Source organism: Falco naumanni, chromosome 2, assembly GCF_017639655.2.
Source record: "Falco naumanni isolate bFalNau1 chromosome 2, bFalNau1.pat, whole genome shotgun sequence".
In the NCBI taxonomy this organism is placed as follows: Eukaryota; Metazoa; Chordata; class Aves; order Falconiformes; family Falconidae; genus Falco; species Falco naumanni.
Genome location: NC_054055.1, coordinates 120,804,377 through 120,824,191, shown reverse-complemented (window position 1 = coordinate 120,824,191; position 19,815 = coordinate 120,804,377).

Below are 19,815 nucleotides of genomic sequence, written 5' to 3'. Positions count from 1 at the left end.
AGCAAGCGCTCCCTGCATGCTGGTTCCCCGCTGCCCATGGGCTGCGGTAGCACAAGGTGGCTTACATGGGAAGGATGAGCTGAGCCGAGTCTGTCCTCTCTCTCATGTATTCAGGGGCTCTGAAGCCAGTCTGACTGAGCCACGAACTCGTTCCAAATAAAATATTTAGTAGGAGAACCAAGAGGATCATCTCTGCAGCAGGCACAGACTCCGGCATTTTGCTCATCCCTGCCCTCGCTGCTAGAAGTGGAAGCAGAGGCAGTGTGCTGGGAGCACATCCCGCAGGACATGCCCAGCCAGGCTCCCCGCCACGGCAGGGACACCCTTCCCCAGCGAGAGGCAGCAGCTCAGCTCGCACCACAAGGGCTCAGGTCCTCCACGGTAATTCTGCGTGGGCGCAGTGCCTGCTTCTCTCTGCCCAGCAGCACCCGCAGTGATGATGGAAGGGTCAGGTGTCTAGAAGGTGCTGCTTAAAATTAATTAAGATGCAGGCTCGAGTCCTCACAAGAAGCATGGGAAAGTCAGGCACTACCAAGTGTCCTACAAAAAAGGCAACGTTGAAGTGGTCGGCCCACGTATTTGAAAATGGCAAATTACTCCAGGGGGAAAGAACAAAACATTAATTTTAGACACAATGATAAACAGAATTATTATGTCCTAGTTAAGCAAAAAACTTAGCCCACGTGCTCCAGAGGATTTAAGCACAGCTTTCCTCCTGCTACTGTGTCCCCTGGACGCCTGACTTCAATCCTTCTTCGCTGCCCCAGTCTCCACCGCTGGCCAGGCTGCTCCGAGGGGCTGGGCAGTGCTGGGGGCTGCAGGGCAAAGGCCAGCAATGCTCTCCCTGCCCGTGGTGAGAGCTCTGCCTGGCCTCCCTGCCCAGCCATGAACGTCTGGATGGGGGCTGGAGGCATGGCTGATGGAGCGAGTTTGTGGCTGCTTCCATGCTTCTTTCTGCTTTCTCCTTTCCCATCCTCTTTTTTCCACCCCATCCATGAGGGCTACACAGGCTGCCCCATAATGCGCTTCACATAGAATCGTCAGATCATTTAGGTTGGAAAAGACCTTCAAGATCATTGAGTCCAGCCATTAAACTAGCACTGCCACATCCCCCACTCAACCATGTCCCCAAGTGCCATGTCTGCAGGTTTAAATGTCTTAAATACCCCCAGGGGTGGTGACTCAGCCACCTCCCTGGGCAGCCTGTGACAGTGCTTGACCATCCTTTCAGGGAAGAAAATTTTCCTAATATCCAATTTAAACCTCCCCTGGTGCAACTTGAGGCTGTTTCTTCTCATCCTGTTGCCTCTTGGGAGAAGAGACCGACCCCCCCCCTCGCTACCACCCGCTGTCGGGCAGCTGTAGGGAGCGATCAGGTCCCCCCTGAGCCCCCTCCTCTCCATGCTGAGCACCCCCAGCCGTGTGCCCCAGCCCCTTCCCCAGCCCCCTGCCCGGCTCTGGACACGCTCCAGCCCCCCTACGTCCCTCTGGGCCTGAGGGGCCCGAAACTGAACCCAGGGCTCGAGGTGCGGCCCCACCAGCGCCGAGCACAGGGGCACGGGCACTGCCCTGGCCCTGCTGGCCACACCGTTCCGGATCCGAGCCAGGGTGCTGTTGGCCTCCTGGGCCACCTGGGCACACTGGGGGCTCATGTCCAGCCGGCTGCTGACCAGCACCCCCGGGCCCTTTCCATGGGGCAGCTTTGAGCCGCTCTGCCCCCAGCCCGCAGCGCTGTGGGGCTGGTGTGACCCACGGGCAGGACCCGGCACTTGGCCATGTTGAACCTCACACAACTGGCCTTGGTCCATCCCCCAGCCTGCCCAGACCCCCTGCAGAGCCTCCTGTCCTCAAACAGATCAACGCTCCCCTCCAGCTTGGTGTCATCTGCGACCTTACTGAGGGAGCGCTCGATCCTCTCATTCCAGTCATTGATAAAGCTATGAAACAGGATCGGCCCAGCGCTGAGCCCCGGTGACACCACATGTGACCGGCCACCAGCTGGGTGTAACTCCTCTCCCCACCCCTCTTCGGGCCCGGCCACCCAGCCAGCTTTTTACCCAGCGAACAGTACGCCCGTCCCAGCCATGAGCAACCGGTTTCTCCAGGAGGATGCTAATGCCGTGTGACATGGTTTCAAAGGCTTTACTGAAGTCTAGGTGGACAACATCCACAGGCTTTCCCTCATCCACTAAGCAGGTCACCTTGTCACAGATGCATATATGCAGTAATAGATATTTTTACATCAGCTGCAGTGAGACGGGTGCCAGCTTGGTGATGCCTCTCACTGCACCAGTGATTCTGTCTGCGGCAGCGTGGCAGTGACAGCTTGATTCAGACCCTTATGGTGTAATTGCTGGGTTTGTATTGCGTCTCTATGAATTCGTTCTGCTTTGCAGTGATTTTCGGGAAACTTAGGACAGATTTACAATTTTTCCAACTAAAGATACCACAGTCAAGGTTCCAGCTTTGGCATCGCGCTGCACAAGGGCAGTATGACATTAACTCCCAATTCATGCCACAAGTATCTCAGCCTTTCAAGGCAGGACCTCTCCAGTGTTTATTCAGAACCTGTTCAGTGCTTCCAGGTAGGACAAGGAGCGTAAGGTACCAGCATAATGAAGAATCCAGTGAGATAATTGGTTTTGGCTTTACCTTTAAGTGGAGTGTTTTTGTTTCCTTTTGAAACAAAGCATGAAAACTGTTCCGTCCCTGTCCGAGGTTTGTTTTGCAGTGCTTCAGCACAGACTGGGACTTGTATGGTGTATAATTAATACAAGTTATTAATAGAAGTTAATAATGGAAGCACAGACACTTTAGGGAATGAGATCATTACAATTAAGAATAAGAGGAGCCTACATAAGAAAATGAAACCTTACATTGCTTAAACAGCTTTAATAATAACCAGTGGGTTTCCACTCATTAAGATTACTTTAAGCATCTGCATCAGAGAGATGGTCAAAGAAAATATATTCAGAGATAAACTGAAGAATAAAACAGGGCAATGAATGGAGAATGAGATCACACTTCTTTCTAAATATGCAAATAGATAAACATCAGAACAATAGATTTTCTTCTGTTCTGTTCACAAAGGTGCAGTTTGCTTATCTGAGATCATTGTGAGGCTGGTAAGAACACAAGGCTTAATACAAAATCTCCCAGAGGCAGACAAACAGTTTGGCCAGGCTGGCTTTGTTGAGGTAGAAGTCTTTATGTATATATACACACACATGCACACACATATATGTGTATGTGTATACATAAAACCAACCACATTTATTTTTCCCTTTACCAACTGTTGCCTTTATACAGAAATATAATTACATAGTTAGCAGAGTGGAAACAGGAAAAAAATTATTCCTTTAACTCAATGGGATTTACACAGCCATGTAAGAGTGTCATCTGTGTGCATAACTACCTTCACAGACCTTCACAGTCTTCAAGCAGCTTTCATGTGTCATCTTGCCTGTGATGATGATAAGCAAGTGCATATTTCCTCGCAAATCCAGCAGTACCTAGTACAGTCAGTAACTAAGCCTAAACAGAAAGAGGATCCATCTGTTACAGGTTTTAACACAGTCCTTTCCAACCCCTACTCTATTTCCCTCTCTCACCAGTCCCATACAGAACAAGCCTACTAGCAGAGAAAGCATGATGTCCTTCCAGACACGCCGACCTTGTGGTTTGACAAGGAAGACTGAAACCGTGTTTCTGCAGGAGAGCTTTGGTGGGAGATGGTGTTCCCAGGCTTTTATTTTGGCTGATAATGCTTCAAACCCTGCACTGTGAGCTGGCTGGTTGGAGGTCTCCTTTTCCATCTACTCTCCATCCGCCTGGTCCTTTTCTTTCATTCAAAAGAGATCCGTCACTCCTTGCAAGCTTTGTCCACAGCTCACTGCAGTCCAGGAGCTCCTTCCTCTTGGTCTGGCAGGTGTAGTTTAGCTATTGAACCTGTATGGAAGAAAACTCCAGCAGCATCGCATAAAAAAGTAATGCATGAAGGTTGCTGGTGGTGACAGTAGGTCTTACAGCCAAGGTCTTCCCATCAGACATCCTGGGTGACCCTGTCAAGTGAGAAGGACCTGCTGCTCTGAGTGAAAACCTTGGCATTGGCATAAGCTCAGCACCTCTCACAACTGAAGCCTAAGGTACTAATTTTTGTTAAAACGTGATGGAAGCTAGATGCCCAGTTTCTCACATGCCTTCAAAAATCGAGGTCTTGACTGTTTCTTCCCACTGTACTTTCAGAGGCAGCGTCCCCAGGCAGAAGCAGGGTCTGCCCTGTGTGACATGCGCTTTGGGTTAGTGTCATTTCACTGCCTCTGAGGGTGAAGGGAAAATGCACATCGAGTCAGGACACTCAGACACCCTGTCTCCTATTTACAGCTTCTGCCCCATGTGTGATCACCCACAGGACACACACAGTGAGGACATGAGCTTTGCTATGAGCTGGGCAAATTTTCTGAGACCATTTGGTGCCCAGGTGTGGACTACCACGTCTCCACTGCCGTTTGCTCCCCTGCTAGCAAGACCGAAGTTTGTTCAAGTGCACATGCCCAATCTGGGGTCATCCCTTCGTTGCAACATCTAAAATTCACACTGTTATGATTCCAAGTTTACCACTTGGTTTAACGAGGTGGGACAAATGGTCCCTTCATTATATCCCTTCCATGCAAAGTTTACTTTAGACTTTTTTCATAGTGCATGTCAAATTCATTCAGAGCCTGCAAAAGCAGAACGTACAACCACACAGCAGACCTGTGGCCCCCTTTTAAAGGTACGCTCAGACCCCTGCTGCCATCCAGGTGCTGAAGGCAGGACCATTACTCACCTGCCTGCCCCCCTCATTGCACTGGCTTCCCTAACAAGAACTGGGAATTGGAAAAAGCTGCAATACAAACCAGCACGTCAAGCTTTTCAAAACAGCAAAGAATAAGTTATCAGGGCTTTCAGATTTTCATTGTATTTCACCACCGTTAACTAAGTCTGCTTCTAAGACAAATATATTTTATCATCCAACATCTTTAATGAAGAGTTCAAACCCACAGATTGTGCCAGTGTCAGGTGCTGGAATGGGAACTGATGACTCTGTATCTGTCTGACAAAAGCTAATTCGTAGGTCTCTTCTGTGTGAAAAATAAACCGTGGCAGTATTCATAAAACATATTGTCCGTGTACAAACTCATGGCAGATGCAGCCTGGGTAAGTTTTCACCACCGTTGTTTCCTTAGAAAGCTGTGTCATTGCTGGAGAGGTACGCATGGCAAGTGGTGCTGAGAGCCGCAGAGCAAATGCACAGTAACCAGGTGCCAACAGTTCTACCAAACAAAATTCCCCAGATAAAAAAAAAAAAAAAAAAAAAAAAAAAAAAAAGAAGTTGTCATCTAGAAACTCTCATTCAGTACCGCTAAAGATTGTTTTAAGAAGGAAATCAGTGTCAGTAGGAAACAATAGAAAAAATGAGCAAAGACATAAATATAAACATGAAGAATGTGTATTACATCATTCTGTGTTACTGGAGCAATGATATACATAGTCATAGAGGGGAAATGGCCAGAACGGCCAAGAGGGGAGAACAGTGTTCAGCTTTAAAATGTCAGAAGTGAAAAAGAGGCATAAAACCCTGAGCCTGAAGGGACCTACATAAATGAGTGTCTCTGATATTTCATCCATTTGCTTTTTTTTTTCCCTTTTCTGTAGATATCTCTATCCTTTGCACTAATTAAAAACTTCATTTACATGTACTTTGTCTCCCTCTTTCTCTTTGCTAATTCGCTCTGTTCTGTTCTTTTATCCTCTGTCATCTTTTATCTTTCCAAATACCATTTAAATTTATTTTTCCTTAAGGTTGGGGGTTTTTTGGCTATGCAGTACAGAAGAGGTTGCCCTTTCTTTTTTCTTAGTTTCTTCTTTCTTTTCCTATCTTACCTTTTCCCATTTTACCTTTTCCCTTCCTTTCTTCCCTGGGTTTTTCAGCACTTCTTCTTCCTTTTAGAAAGCTTTTTTCTTGCTTTCATGTTTCCCATTTTGTGTCTCCCTGTACTTGCTCACTTTCTGTCCCACTCCATCTTCTCAGTTAGCCTATCTCCTCTTGCACCAAAATTCTCCCATAATCCCTTTCCGTAGCCACAACAATGCTGATTCCAGCCTCCCATCGGGCAGACTCTCCTCTCTCGGCAGCCTTTGCTTCTTTAAATCTCCCCTGAACACATTACTGCCTTGCCCCACAATCTACTCAAAATTGCAAACCGCCTTTCCACCCAGTTTACGCATGCAGGTACATGGCATGTACATACTCAGACTCAACGCCTTTTCCCCTCTGTCTACAGATAGAAATATATCCTGTCTTCTGCTATCGCAATTCCAGACCCAGGTTAGAGCCTCAGAATTGGAGGTTTCTATCCTGAGCATCCGAGGCTCTGCTGCCCGAGCTACAGGCTCCAGGTCTGACAGCCAGGACATGAGGCACACAGCCCCCCGTGTCCTGCTCCTTCCCAGAGATACACACGGAACAGGTGCTGCAGGAACGGGCAGGCAGGCAGCTCTTACCCAACTTGCTCTGCACATGAGTCTTACCACCAAAGCCCTCTGAAGATCTCATAATCTTGGATGAATATTTCTTGGCCCAACGACTCCACAAAATAGGGTCATTACAAGTGGGAAAGTAATGGGAAAACTGAGTGATGTGTCTTGGGCCATGCCAAGAGCCTATAAGCGACCCAGGAACTCAGCTCCTCTCTGCTGCTTTGCCCGGCTGTCCCTCCTCATTGCCTCCCACCTGAGGCCATGCAAACCTTCTCCAGCTCTCTCCGTGCGGTCCTGATCTTTGGACACACGCAGCAATGTCCTGTTTTTCTCGGGAAGACATGTAGCTCTACACTCCTCAAACACATACCGATTCCTTTGCTCATCCCTACACACACCTCTCTTCCCTAAACTCTTCCCTACTGCTTGTCCTTTCCTTTATTCATGTTCCTCCATATTTTTGAGTGCCTTCCCAAACTCACTTCCAATTTCTAGACCTCGCTTCTCACTTTCAACTTTCTTATACTACCACAAGCATCCAGTAACAGCTCAGTCTAGTGCAGGGAGCTCGGTGTTGGGCCAGAAAGAAAAGCGCAGCTTTTCCAGGCCCTGTGAGCACTGGGACCTCAGTAAGCTGAACACCTTGCTGGCAACAGCCACTGGCTATAGGGAAAGGTGACTCAAGCTGGATTCAAGGAAAGAAGTGGGATAAGCTCCTGGATCTTTTTTTCCGTGCTCCCTTCAGTAGAGCTGAAGACAGCAGCATCACCAGGTCCAGGAAGAAACACAAGGAAGACAGGCACATCACTGCGTCAATAGTGGTCAATGTGATGTGGACAGGGACCACGTCCTGAGGTCAGGTCACCAGCCCCTGGCCCCAGCATGTTCCGGAGGCACCTGTGTACATGATTTTTCAGCCTGGCTTTCTAGGACATTTAAAGATGTATTCATACGTAGCATAGCACGACATAGTCTGTTTTCAGCCAGCTGTTTTTTAATCTAGAAGCAGCCTGCTGAACAGTCAGTGTGAAATATTTCTGCGCCTTTTCACGGCACACCTCCGCCGACTCACTTCGCCCAGATATTGGCATCTACTTGGCTGCTTGAAAACGTGTCTGAATACCAAAGAACTGGGAATCCAAGGGAGCGATTAAGAAAATCTATGACAGTTTTTAACATACCTTTATTACGGCTGTAATGAATTTTGATTGATTTGATGCAAGCAGGTCATTATGAGTTTTTTTAAATCAATTTACAGCTCAGGGATACTGGCGGGTTGGCACGATGACAGAGCATGGGGGAGCCACGTGAGACGGTGCCGCCGAGCATCGCCGCAGGGCCATGCCGTGGGCTCCCATGGGCGTATGCAAGGGGAGGGGCTGCTGCCCGCCACTGCCCGCAGGAACACGTATGTGTGGTGGGAAAGACCCGTGGCTATTTCAAATGGGAAACCCACCCTATTGCCGCTTTTGCAATGCTGCCGGTTTCAGCCTGCAGGTAGCTGCTCCAGTAACGCAGGCACTTTAACTGGCTAGGCAGGATGAACACTTCTCCTTGCAGCTTTTCGCCCCTCGGTGCTTTGATCTGGAGAGGACTTGTTTGTTCCATTCCAAATACCAGCAGCCAAGCGATCGTCGCTCTTTCTGGCTAATGAAGACCACGGCCTACCAACTGACTTAGCATGTTGTTTCACTTGCCTCTCTTGCACTTTACCTCTGTCTTTTTTTATCTTTCCCCTCCCTGTTCAGTGAAATGCTTGCTTAACTCATGGGCACAAGGTTAATTCCAGCTGCTTGCTTCCTCTATAGAAAACTTCATCTGCAGCAACAGATCTGGAGAGGTGAGGGGAAGCAAAAAGCGCGCCCTGATGCAGGACATAAACCAGGACATTAGCAACCAGCTGGGGCTGATTTGTTCTTTCTCATTAGCATTATTCCCCCACGAGTCCAACAGCGAATTTTAGCTTACTGTTCCTTTTGAGTTGAGGCCCCCAAAGCCACCTCTCCCGCCAGGGTCACGTCACTTTTCCAGCTTTTTTACCTCCTTATCTAAGCTACTTTTAAAGTGGTTTTGAAAGGATCAGCGACCCCCAAAGTCAGACCTCTCACACGCTGTCTTCATGTTCACTGACACCTAAGATTCATCCTTAAGGAGAAGAAATATTTGTTAGCTCGTGAAAAACATGTATGAAAGCACTCTTGGTGTTGAACAGAACCTGACCACAGGGGAATTGAAAGTTCGGAGGCATGCTGCTGCCTCCAAAGCTAACTCATACTTCCCTTGTTTCTTCTTTCTTTCTCCATGTATTATTATTATTTGTTATTATTCCCTGTTTATACTGTGGCAGAATCTAAAACCCAAAGTGGGATGGGGCAACTGCTGAGCAAGACCCCTGCAGCCAAAAACCTGGAGCTACAAGTAACTATCCTGAAGGAACATACTGATCCCTTCAGCCTGACAGGTTCTGAAGAAGAGCTTTGATTTTGCAAAAAAAATATTTTTTTGGCACAGTAAAAGTAGAGGGTTTCAGTTTTCCCAGAATTTAATGTTTTGGTGCCTGGTGTCACAATAAGTTGTATTTCAAATGATATTATGTAGTACCATATATTAGAAAAGTGTAACATAAGGTAAAATAAAAAGGTCCGTGTGCCTGCACAGTGCTTCAGTTTTAGCAAAAAGAATGGTGTCATGCCCACCAACATTAAACTTCATGCAAGTGCCCCTTTTCATCAGGTATTTTGAATTTTCAGCATTTTACTGCAGTTTGGAATAGAATAATAAAACTTCAGGCTTTTCGATATAGGGATGTAAAGTTTCTGCGTTTTAGGAAGTGTAAAATACTTTCTGTTCGTGAGTGACATTTATGGGTCAGGAAAAGAATAACTGTAGAGTTATAAAGGAGCTCGTTACCAGCTGACTGATGTGCTATCTTGTGTCATGTTTGCTGAATTAATATTTTGCTCCAATGCATATGTTTGATTTGAAGAGTTCCCTGCTCTGGAGATTTAATAATTACTCTGATATAAAGATCCAGATTGAAATAAATGACATTTCTGAGGTTCAGCCAGAGCTTGTCACCAGCCACAGGGAACACAGCCTCCAGGAAAGATCCCATTATTCAGTAGATAAGGATGGCAACTCATAATTATTGCATCTCCTTTCGATGTTTTAATTTCCAGCCTGTGTTTCAGTGACATTGAGAGTAACAGACAGGACAAATGAAACCTAAGCACCAGCTCCTTGCCACTGCTCCTTAATAAAAGGAAATGTATCACTATCTATTGCTTTGACCTTTTGCAATGAGATGCAATGAAGTGACATAAAGAGAGGGGGATATGCAGCTACCAAGTTTACACTTGAAAGACTTTATCGCAATGCTCAATTGACATCTGAAAATTCCTTCTAAACAACATGTTTGCTGAGGTGACTGAAGGATGTTCTCTTGACTTCGATGGGTTCTGGTGACACTCTGCAGAATTATTGCACTGACTACCCGAGTACCCGCTGCATCTAATGCTGAGTAAATACAGAAAATGGATGAATGCAATAGCAGCGTGGAAAAAAGAGTGTGACACCTGCAAAGAGTTTGAAATAAAACAGACAGAAGGTTAAGGGAAAAAAAAGGCAACAAGCAGAGACCAACCCTTTGATGTGTATTTTCTTAAATAAAGATTCCTGTTTAATCCTACAAAATACTATTGTATTTTAGTGGAATTAAACAAGCAATGCAATCAAAATACTTGTTAATCCTGTATTGTTCATTTACTCTGCTGTTAACACCACCAGGAGTCTAGGTCTATTTAACAGCAGACAGAATTATTGATTGGTTCTGTTTTGCATTTAAGAATAACAAAACTACCCATTTGGAGTTCTTTAGCAAAATATCCGACTATTAACGAGTGTATAAAAGGCACGAAAAAGGAGAGAAAGTGAAAAACTTGTCTAGACGTCTTAGAAATAAATGACACTTTCCTGTCTTTAAACAGCTGTCGGCAGTAACAGTTGGTGGATAACTCTCCTAGCTGCTGGTTCTTGCCATTTTGATGACAATTTGTAGTGAATCAACAAGTTCAAAAATAAAAATTTATACTGAACAAAATATTTCATTTTACCCAAACCAGGATGTTTAAATTCTGTTCTGATAACTTTATAAAAAGCTGTTATTCTTTCTATGTAAATCAGAAAAATATTTCTAAATCAAAGTTTAATGGAAATTAACAGTATCTACATTTAAAGAAAGGGAAACACTAATTTAAAAATATCATAAATAAATGTTTAGATTTTTCCAATATGCTTATTTTCATAATTGAAATAACCAAAAAATCCAAATATTTTTGTTGTCATGAGCCTCCCCCACTGGAAAAAAAAAAAAATAGAGGATGGAAAATATTACTTACTTCAGCAGAATACTCAAGTCAGCTTGAATCAGTTATCAACTGAAAAACACCAGACAGGCTTTTTGACCAATTTCCTCCAAGTAAGAGGCATGGTGCTGATGGATGTCACCTGTGTCTCCTCTGTGTATGCATACATGTAGCATCTACATAGAGGTCACCCATAATTACCTTCTAGGGTGGACTTCCAGTGGGATACAGAGGAGAAAACTGCCTCTGATGTCATTATGCACAGCGCTGTCACCTGCTAATTTCCTGTAGAAAGCTTCAGCCGTTAGTAGAGATTACTGTTGCTCCTCTCTCTTCACAGCAGAGGTGCCTGGAGTGGCCAGGTGACTGGGGGAGTGCTGGGCAAAGAAGTCGAAAAATGTCAGCCCCCCCACCCCCCCACCCCCTGCCCCCGCCATGCCCCGTAGCAATGGTTTCTCAGCCAGCAGAGCTTCTGGACATCACTGGCTCCCCACACTGAATACAGAGAAAACCTACATGTTTCAAATGACCCAGGGTAGCTGGGAAGAATCTGAGTTCAAGGTCATTGCTTCCCTAGACTGAAGCAAATAAACTAAGGTCATAATCATAATCTAATCAAGATTATCCTAAAATAATTTAAGGTGAGGCAGAATAACAGGAAAATGGTACATAGGTGCTCATTTATATAACCTTCCCTATTTCCCTCCTTTGGGAAGGATGAACAGCTACATACCTGTACAGATGTGTCTACCATGCAAATTAATATCCAAATACTTGGGGATGATCTATAGCAGCTAATATGGTTGTAAAAAATCTGTAAGTTGGTACCATATACAACCATTTTTCACCAGGATTGCTTCTGAGCTTCAGCAACTGCAAATGGGTTCCAGGAAGAGTTTAAAATTATCTCCAAGTTGTCTATGTAGTGTTTTAATAGGTTTTCAAACAATCCGAATAGATGGTAATCCTAAAATAGTTCCTCTGTTCTGCTGGGGCTTGGGAAGGCTGCAGGAGAGAACTGTCTGATCAAAGATGGGTTTCCACTCTGGGAAAACTTGAAATAAAAAGGCGGGAAACAATACGTACGCAAACAACAGATTATTTGCCAGCATTTTGTGTTTTTCCCTACTGAGGTTGCAGTTTTTAGAAAGAAATGAGATTATTTTCCCAGCTTATGCTTGGAGCGGATTTCCCACTGAAGTCACACTCCAGAGTTTACAGCCACCGAGACCAATAACACAGGATGGATGCCTCGAGCCACATCTCTCTGCCTGCAGAACAACCTGGGGAGGTAGAGAAGATGTAAAATAATAAATGGAAGATGTAGATAAGCAGTGGGAAGAATAAATGGTCAAGGGATGATTTCTCCTAACAGCGCAGAAGTTGCACAGCCTTCGCAATGCCGCATGCAGGCAGACAAAGCTTCTGGGGATAAACGCGCCTCGTTTCTCCCAAAGCCTTCAGTGGAAGGCAGCGCGCATTCGCCTACACTTGAGGATGTGCCTTAGGCTCCTACCAGCACAACTACAACAATCCTGAGCATTTCTCTTTGAAGAATGGGTTTATTTAAAGCATTCTACGTCCACTTCATCAGAAACTTCTGTTGTGGATCATTTCACGTGCGCCACACACAAGAGTATAATCCCCCTTCTTCCATTTTGTGTCCTTGGGAAAGGTAGCCCTGACCTCTCCCATTTTCCCCAGATGAAAATTACAGAAAATTCAGCACTCCGGTGTCTTTTCCCAGCTGGGCAGCCCCCCTCCCTCGCAGCCATCCTGCTAGCACCCCTTGCCAGCCAGAACTGAGCCACAGCTTCCCACTGCCTGTGGCACGTGGCACGTCGGTGGTGGGTGCTGAGGGAAGGAAGAGCCTTGGGCCTGGGGAGCAGCCGCCGTGGTGGCCTGGCCCAGGAGGTCCTGCAGAACCCATGGCTCGTCAGCCACTGGGACATGAGGAGGAGGTTTAGACCCAGGCACAAGACTGCTCTGTCTTGGAAAAAAACTGGCATGTTTAGCTTAAATGCAGAACACTTTCCCTTTTCTAGAATTATTTTCCTTTTTTATTTTTCTTTTCTCATTTCCCAGGTGCTGCCGGTAGCTGAATTCCCCTAAGGCTTTTGGGGATGGGTAGCTTCTCACCCCAGCCGCCCACCGCTTTGGGAAGATTTGCTCGGGGAAGTGCCCCAGCTCCCCTCAGTGCAAGCTGAATCAACATCAGATATATAAGCTTCACCGCGTCTTACCTGTGCGTTGCCTTTAGAGGCCAGTACGCTGGGAGAAAAAAATTAAAATGAAACATTTAATATTCTCTATGAAATCACTAGATGATTGTTTCCATTTGGTGCTTTATTAAGGGAAGGCTGCCCCTGTCCATCAGCAGCAACAAGCTGGGCACCACTCAGACACTAATGCTCAGAAATCTCAGGGATGGATAAAAACAGAGGGGGGAAATGCCAAGTGAAAGTAGTCAATTCATAACGCTGGCTTTCAATATTAGTTGGTTTAATTAATTGAATGTTCAATTACCCAAACAGTTTGCCTTCTGTTCTAATGATGTTTCAAATAATGGGTGGGGGGGAAAGAATTATATATATATATATATATATATATATGTCCAGCTAAGGCTAGGAAGCAAACAGAGAAGAAAAATACTTTTTGGGATAAGACGTAGAAAAAAATCAGACATTTGTGAAGGGAATATTTCCCCAGGTAACATTCATTTTCACATATGATTATTCACAGAAGACATAGGGTGGCAGTTCCAATGTACACATTGTTTTTCATCACTGCTTTAAATAAACAGTGCACTGCCATTAAAGCGTAATGGACTCCGTCTGAGGGCTGTCCCTACTTTAAACACTAGCAAACAATTTCTGTGTTTGTCTGCCCCAGTGTTAAGAGGAGACTGTTGACTTTGAACCTTAACACAAGGCATTCCTTTTTAGCGTTTTAAAATAGCACCGTTATTATTTTTTTCTTCATATTTAAGCAGGTTGAATAATTTAGCGAAGAGAAAAATCCTCTAATTTCACTTTAATGAGGGTTTTGTAAAGTCAAGCCCTGCAGAGGTTTCAAAACTGTGTCATGAAATACACAGCCATTAAAACCAGGGCATGGGCATTAAATACAGCAACGACGCGGCTGCCAAGGCACTTCACTCTTGGTTAACTAAATCACGGACAAGTCACAACAAGAGCTGTAGTGAAACACGGTTCCAAAATCAATGGGACCTATGTAAGATTAGATCTGAAGAGTGAAACTACGCAGATCCTAAAGCACGCCTGCCAAAACCAAGCGGGAATTGGGCACTCACTGCGTGACAGCTGGATGGAATCACCGAGTCCCAGGGCAGTTCGCCGAAGCCAGGATGAGGCTGGTAACGAGAGCTGCACTAAGGACTCTGGTCCTGGTACAGACTGTCTGTAACCATACACATCGCGGTAACCACGCCAGTCAGGGTCAGTAGATTCCAACTTTATGTCAGCATTAAGCACACACCAAAGCTCTGTGCTGAATGAGTACCTCTAAGCTCGTATTATGTCAGCTCATAAAATAACCAAATATATTGTGTGAATTTTGGGCCTGCTCATACATAACTTTCCTAAGCACAACCCAAACCAAAAAAATCCCCAAAGCCAACCCACCCCCCAACCTACTTTCCCAGACAGCGTAATGACATGCATTCCAGCATAGTTCTGCAAATCTCTTATGCAAGAACCATGTTCCCAAAAACAGCCTCTGGCTATAGCGGTGCTGAAAATATGTTATTGTCTTTTTTATCAACAAAAACAAGGGGAAAAAACCTGTATTTGTAAAAATAAATGTCCGGGTTTTCATTTATACAGGAATGACTTTGTTGTGTGGTATGCCCTTCAATAAAATTATAGCTTAGGTCCACCAGCGTGTGCAAGTTTTGAGGTCTTATATTCAGTCTTAGCCTTTCTTCATTATAAAGGTATTCAATATCGTTAACAACCAGGAATGTAAATTACACACGTACATACTCACGTACCTTGGTTACCTAATTTTACATCTACTATTAAATGCTTTAATTACATACATTGAGTTATAAATAATAAGCCAGAAATGTATATAAATATTTTTACAGCAACACCAGAAGCTATGAAATTCCTTAGACTATGAAAGGTCTTCACTGAAAAATAGCTTTCAAAATTTACAAATGAGAAGTCTTTGAGAATTCAGACCCTTAGGTAGGATTGGTTTTTTCATGGTTTTTTTTTTTTCCCCAACTTTTAATCCACTTTATTCTACATTAACAGAAATTTAAAAGGCCTAGGTTTTAAAGCCCTTGCTGTTATGCTAGTGCACTCACATATTAAAAACTACAGCAGAAAGCCATTCCTTTTACCTGATTATGAAGAGAATGAAATTATTATACTTCCTCATAATAACTCAGCACTTCCCCAAATGCACATATTTTCATTATTTGATTGTACATTACTTATTTCCATCCCTTTGACCTTATTTCTCATAAATATGTTCTAAACTTCTTCAAGAGTATGGAAAGAATATTTAATACAAAGCAAAGTAATTATAGTCTGAAGGTTCTGAAACATAACCAAAGTGTATCCCTGGGGCTATTCCCTGATAATTAGGTATGACATAAATAATCATGATTAATTATGTTTCTGGATAGTCATCTGCCTTCAATGAAATATTGTTATCCCTGATAATGCTTAACATAAAAAAACCCACAACTAAGTGTGTTTAAACAGAATATTTTCTTAAACCTCATGTGCAACTCGGCCACACAGGCTATAAATGGCTTTGATGTTGCTCTGATATATTGTGCCACTGGAATACCAATTATTCATTTCTGAGCACATTAAATAATACTGTCTGGCAACAAATCAAAATCCAGGAGACCACAATTATAGTAAATAATTTTATTTGATGAGGTTTTGTCAAATGAATTTTGAACATGATCTCCATTTTTTTTTTTTTAGCCCAGTTTATTAAAGACGTGATAAATGTTCACCTATTTGTTACATCCCTCTGATCAGAGATGTGCCAAGAAACAGTACGGGCAGGTAAGTGTGTCAGAGCCTGGACAACAAAAATTTTTAAGAAAACTTTGTGGATTTTTTTAATGATGATCTTGTGAGTACCAACTGTGTTTCTGGATGAAGAACTGAATATTTTGTTCTTTGAAAGAATGCCAAGGCCTTTCCTGTTTATGTCCAGCACCTTCATGTGGTATTATTAACACACTAAGAGTGCCTTGAGGCTCATCTTAAACCCTACAAGACAGTGCCCTGCCAGAGGAGCTCTGACATAATAACGAGAAGTGAAGAGCACAATTAGCAGCACTTGGCACATGAAATCCAAGGTGCAGGGGATGCCCCAGAGCCTGACCTTCAGCACCGGGCACCCAGGCGAGTGCTGACCCTACCAAGAGCAGCTTGGCGGACTCAAGCGTGGCCAGCAGCACAGCTGGGCTGAGCCCTGGCACAGCCCCCGTCATCAGCCTGCTCACAGGCACCCCCGGCTGCCCTCGAAGCAGGAGGTGGCCAGGAGGCACACCATGCCATGCTGCTCAGGGCAGATCCAGAGAATCCTCCTCTGGGGAAGAGTCACCCCCACCCAGACTTTGGCCCGGACGCGGGAGGCAGAGTCACCTTCAAGTTGTAAGCAGCACGGTTGCGATGAGCAAATGCCAAGAGGATGGCTGATGCAGCAGGGTGGTTCCTGGGGACCCGTGGCTTTGGCAGGGCTGCCGGGGAGGCGCAGATCCCTACAGTTTTTGGGGAGGAGGCAGGGGAGAAATGAGGAGTGCTCAAGTTTAAAGCAGCAGTCTTAACAAGCCACAGGGTGGAAGCAGAAAAGGCAGAGGGGGTGGCAAACTGTCAAAATGTGAAATAAAATGACTGAACAGGATCTTCAGTGGCAAGAAAACTGCAAGAAAGAAGGGGGCATATTCATAAGACACTGCCATGGACCTAAAGAGGGGAGACTAGGGCTAAAACTAGGTAAAATAATAAAATGCCAATAAAACCCCCACTTGCCAAGAGTGTCAATGAAATGACAGGAGCAAAGGCAAAGGACTTTTTCTTGGCAACAAGAAGCACAGATGGTCAAATATAAAAAACACGAATCTATATGGCTTTTTTGTCTGTGTTACAGTTCCCGTGAATGACTGCACAGGAAAAATGTGTACCTGGATTATGTTAAGGGTGAGCAAACTGTGGATTTGTAGTCATGAATATTCTCACCATAAAGCCACAGTAAAGATTTTAAAACCTGTTCAGTTAGGTCCAACAGAAATATCAGAGCAGCAATGTGAGTTGTATTCATGCAAGGTGGGAATGGAAGTATGACAAACACTGAAAAGATTTATTTTAAACATACCTGTGCTTGCCACACTTCGTTTCAGGAGCTGGGTAAAATTATATCTAAGCTAAGTTTGAAGCAAATCACGGGGTCAGATGGCATTACCAGTCACTCTGCCATTTTGCTCGAAGGCACTCCTGTATTTAACCTACAAATTTGTACTATTATCACTGATGTGATCCTTGCTTGTGCAAATATTCAATGAATATGGTATAAAGTTTCTGCCAACACTCAGTTGCCAAGCTGCAGCTGAACTCTGTCCACGCTCTCAGTGACTGACAGCACGCTATATTTAATGCTGCTTGAAAAATAATTTGTATGGCAGATTTAACCAAGTTGTATAATTGTACCTGACTTCTGCAACTGTACCTTAAAGACCAGTTGCATCATTTGAAGAAGCATCTTTCAAGGAGACAGTCTTCTGAAGATAATGAGTTCCCAGCAGATTAGAGACTGGGGAAGGGACCCCCCCCCTGTAGCCTCTAAAAGCGAGGAAGAATTGGGAAGTCCCTGCTGCTTTTGGAAAGTGCAGAAGGGAGCAAACCCCAGCCCATGGGTCAGCTGGTGAGCCTGGACTGGTGTCCTTACCGACTCTTTAGAAGCATCCTGGCCAAAACCCCATTGTCTATCCTTATTCTGATTCTGAAGCAAACTATTTGCTCCATTTAGCTCAGATTCCTTCTCAAGAGGAATGAGCTGTTTTGAGGCTGGAAAGACAACCAAGGGAATCATGGCTCAGCAATGAGCATGGAGTGAATCAAAGTGACATAGTAAGTACATAAATATGAACCCAACCCAAGGAAAATAAGGAAGTACCAAAACCTGTCTGCGTTCCAACCTTGATGGGGTCATCAGAAGGAAGTTATATGCCTTTTTCAGCCATGGGCCATACTCAGCCCTACATATCTTTATGCGTTGTCCATTAATTTAAAAAAAAAAATTGTGCAAGTGCACCTATGAGCTGAAGTTGCCCCTTGAAGGCAGCCTGAGCTTTCTTTTTTTTTCCATTGCAGAAGTTTCCCTGATCCTTTTTTTCCTTTGTTGTGGCTCTGTACTAGTTGGCTTGGTCAGCATATACTTGCTTCCTTCTTTGTCGTGTTGTTTTGTAATGAACTCCTATTTCAGCATGGGGCCGCTTCTCATTCTGCCTTCTAACACAGGCATGTGGTAATTGGCTCCAGGAAGGAGCTAAAACATATGTTTCCTTATGGCACTAATTAATTAGTCATATGCACAGTTGATACTTAATTGCTATTGTACACTCTGGCCTGCGTGACTTCTGTGAAAATGTCTGACTTTACACCTATCTCAATTAAAAACACATGCAAAAGTGAAAAGTGTCTGTAGTATCTACAAGTGAGAGAAGTAAAATTTCACTAGTCTCACCATTAATTCCTAGCACATCGCTTGCTTTTTTTAAAAAAAATCTTCTGCGCTGTGCTCAATACATCTTCTAATGCAACCAAGCCTGGAAGCATAAAGCATCTGCGCTCTACTTAAAACTGCTGATATGACAAAGAAAAACCTCTTCCTCAGGACTGCTACTCCTCTCCTGCAGCATAACAAGTGCTAGTCAACCACAAGTGCTCCTAAGAATGGCTACTTTTAGTGCTTCTTACCAATAACAGGCAGAGGTTTTGCCCATTAAGGGTTTTATTTTCCATCTTACAATAGCGACAACCATTTGGAGTTTTGCCCATACCTCTATGTGCTGAATTTTTAGGTATTTATAACATTTCTATGGTACTTACTGCCATATTACCAAAGCCCCTCACACTCATTAATCTCCCGTATAAATTGTTCTTTTGTTCATTTCTTAGATGGTTTAGATCAAGACCACAGCCTCTTAAGCAGATCTAGCAGGAAAAAAGAAATTGAGAGTAAATTAGATATTCTTATTTTCTCATTACTTTTCCACTTTAAGTGTTCCTGAAATAGCCAGAATGATTAAAACAAACAAACAACAAACAAAAAAGCCACAGGGCTAAATTTTACTCTTAAAAATGTATGGATGGCTGTGAATTTGGAGCTACTGGAGAGGGTCCAGCGAAGGGCCATGAAGATGACAAAGGTGCTGGAGCACCTCTCCTGCGAGGAAGGGCTGAGCGAGCCAGGACTGTTCAGCCCAGAGAAGAGAAGGCTCAGGGGATCTCATCAATGTGTACAAATACTTGGAGAGGGTGCAAAGAGGGTAGAGCCAGGCTCTTCTCAGTGGTGCCCAGTGACAGGACCAGAAGTGATGGACACAAACCTACACGCAGGAAACTCCCTCTGAACATCAGAAATTGCTTTTTACCTGTGAGGGTGACTAAGCACAGGTTGCCCAGAGAGTTGGTAGAGTCTCCCTCCTCGGAAGGATGAGGGAGACATGGTTTTGGGCAGAGAGCTTTAGGCGACCCTGCTTGAGCAGAGGTTGGACCAGATGACCTCCAGAGGTCCCTTCCATCCTCAACTGTTAGGTGATTTTGTGAGCTCCGTAGGAGCTAGGTCAGAATGTGTCTCCAAAGACAGAATGCAGATCAATGTATTTTAAAACCGGAGTAAAGCATTGCATGTCATTCAGGTCACTGAGCAGGCT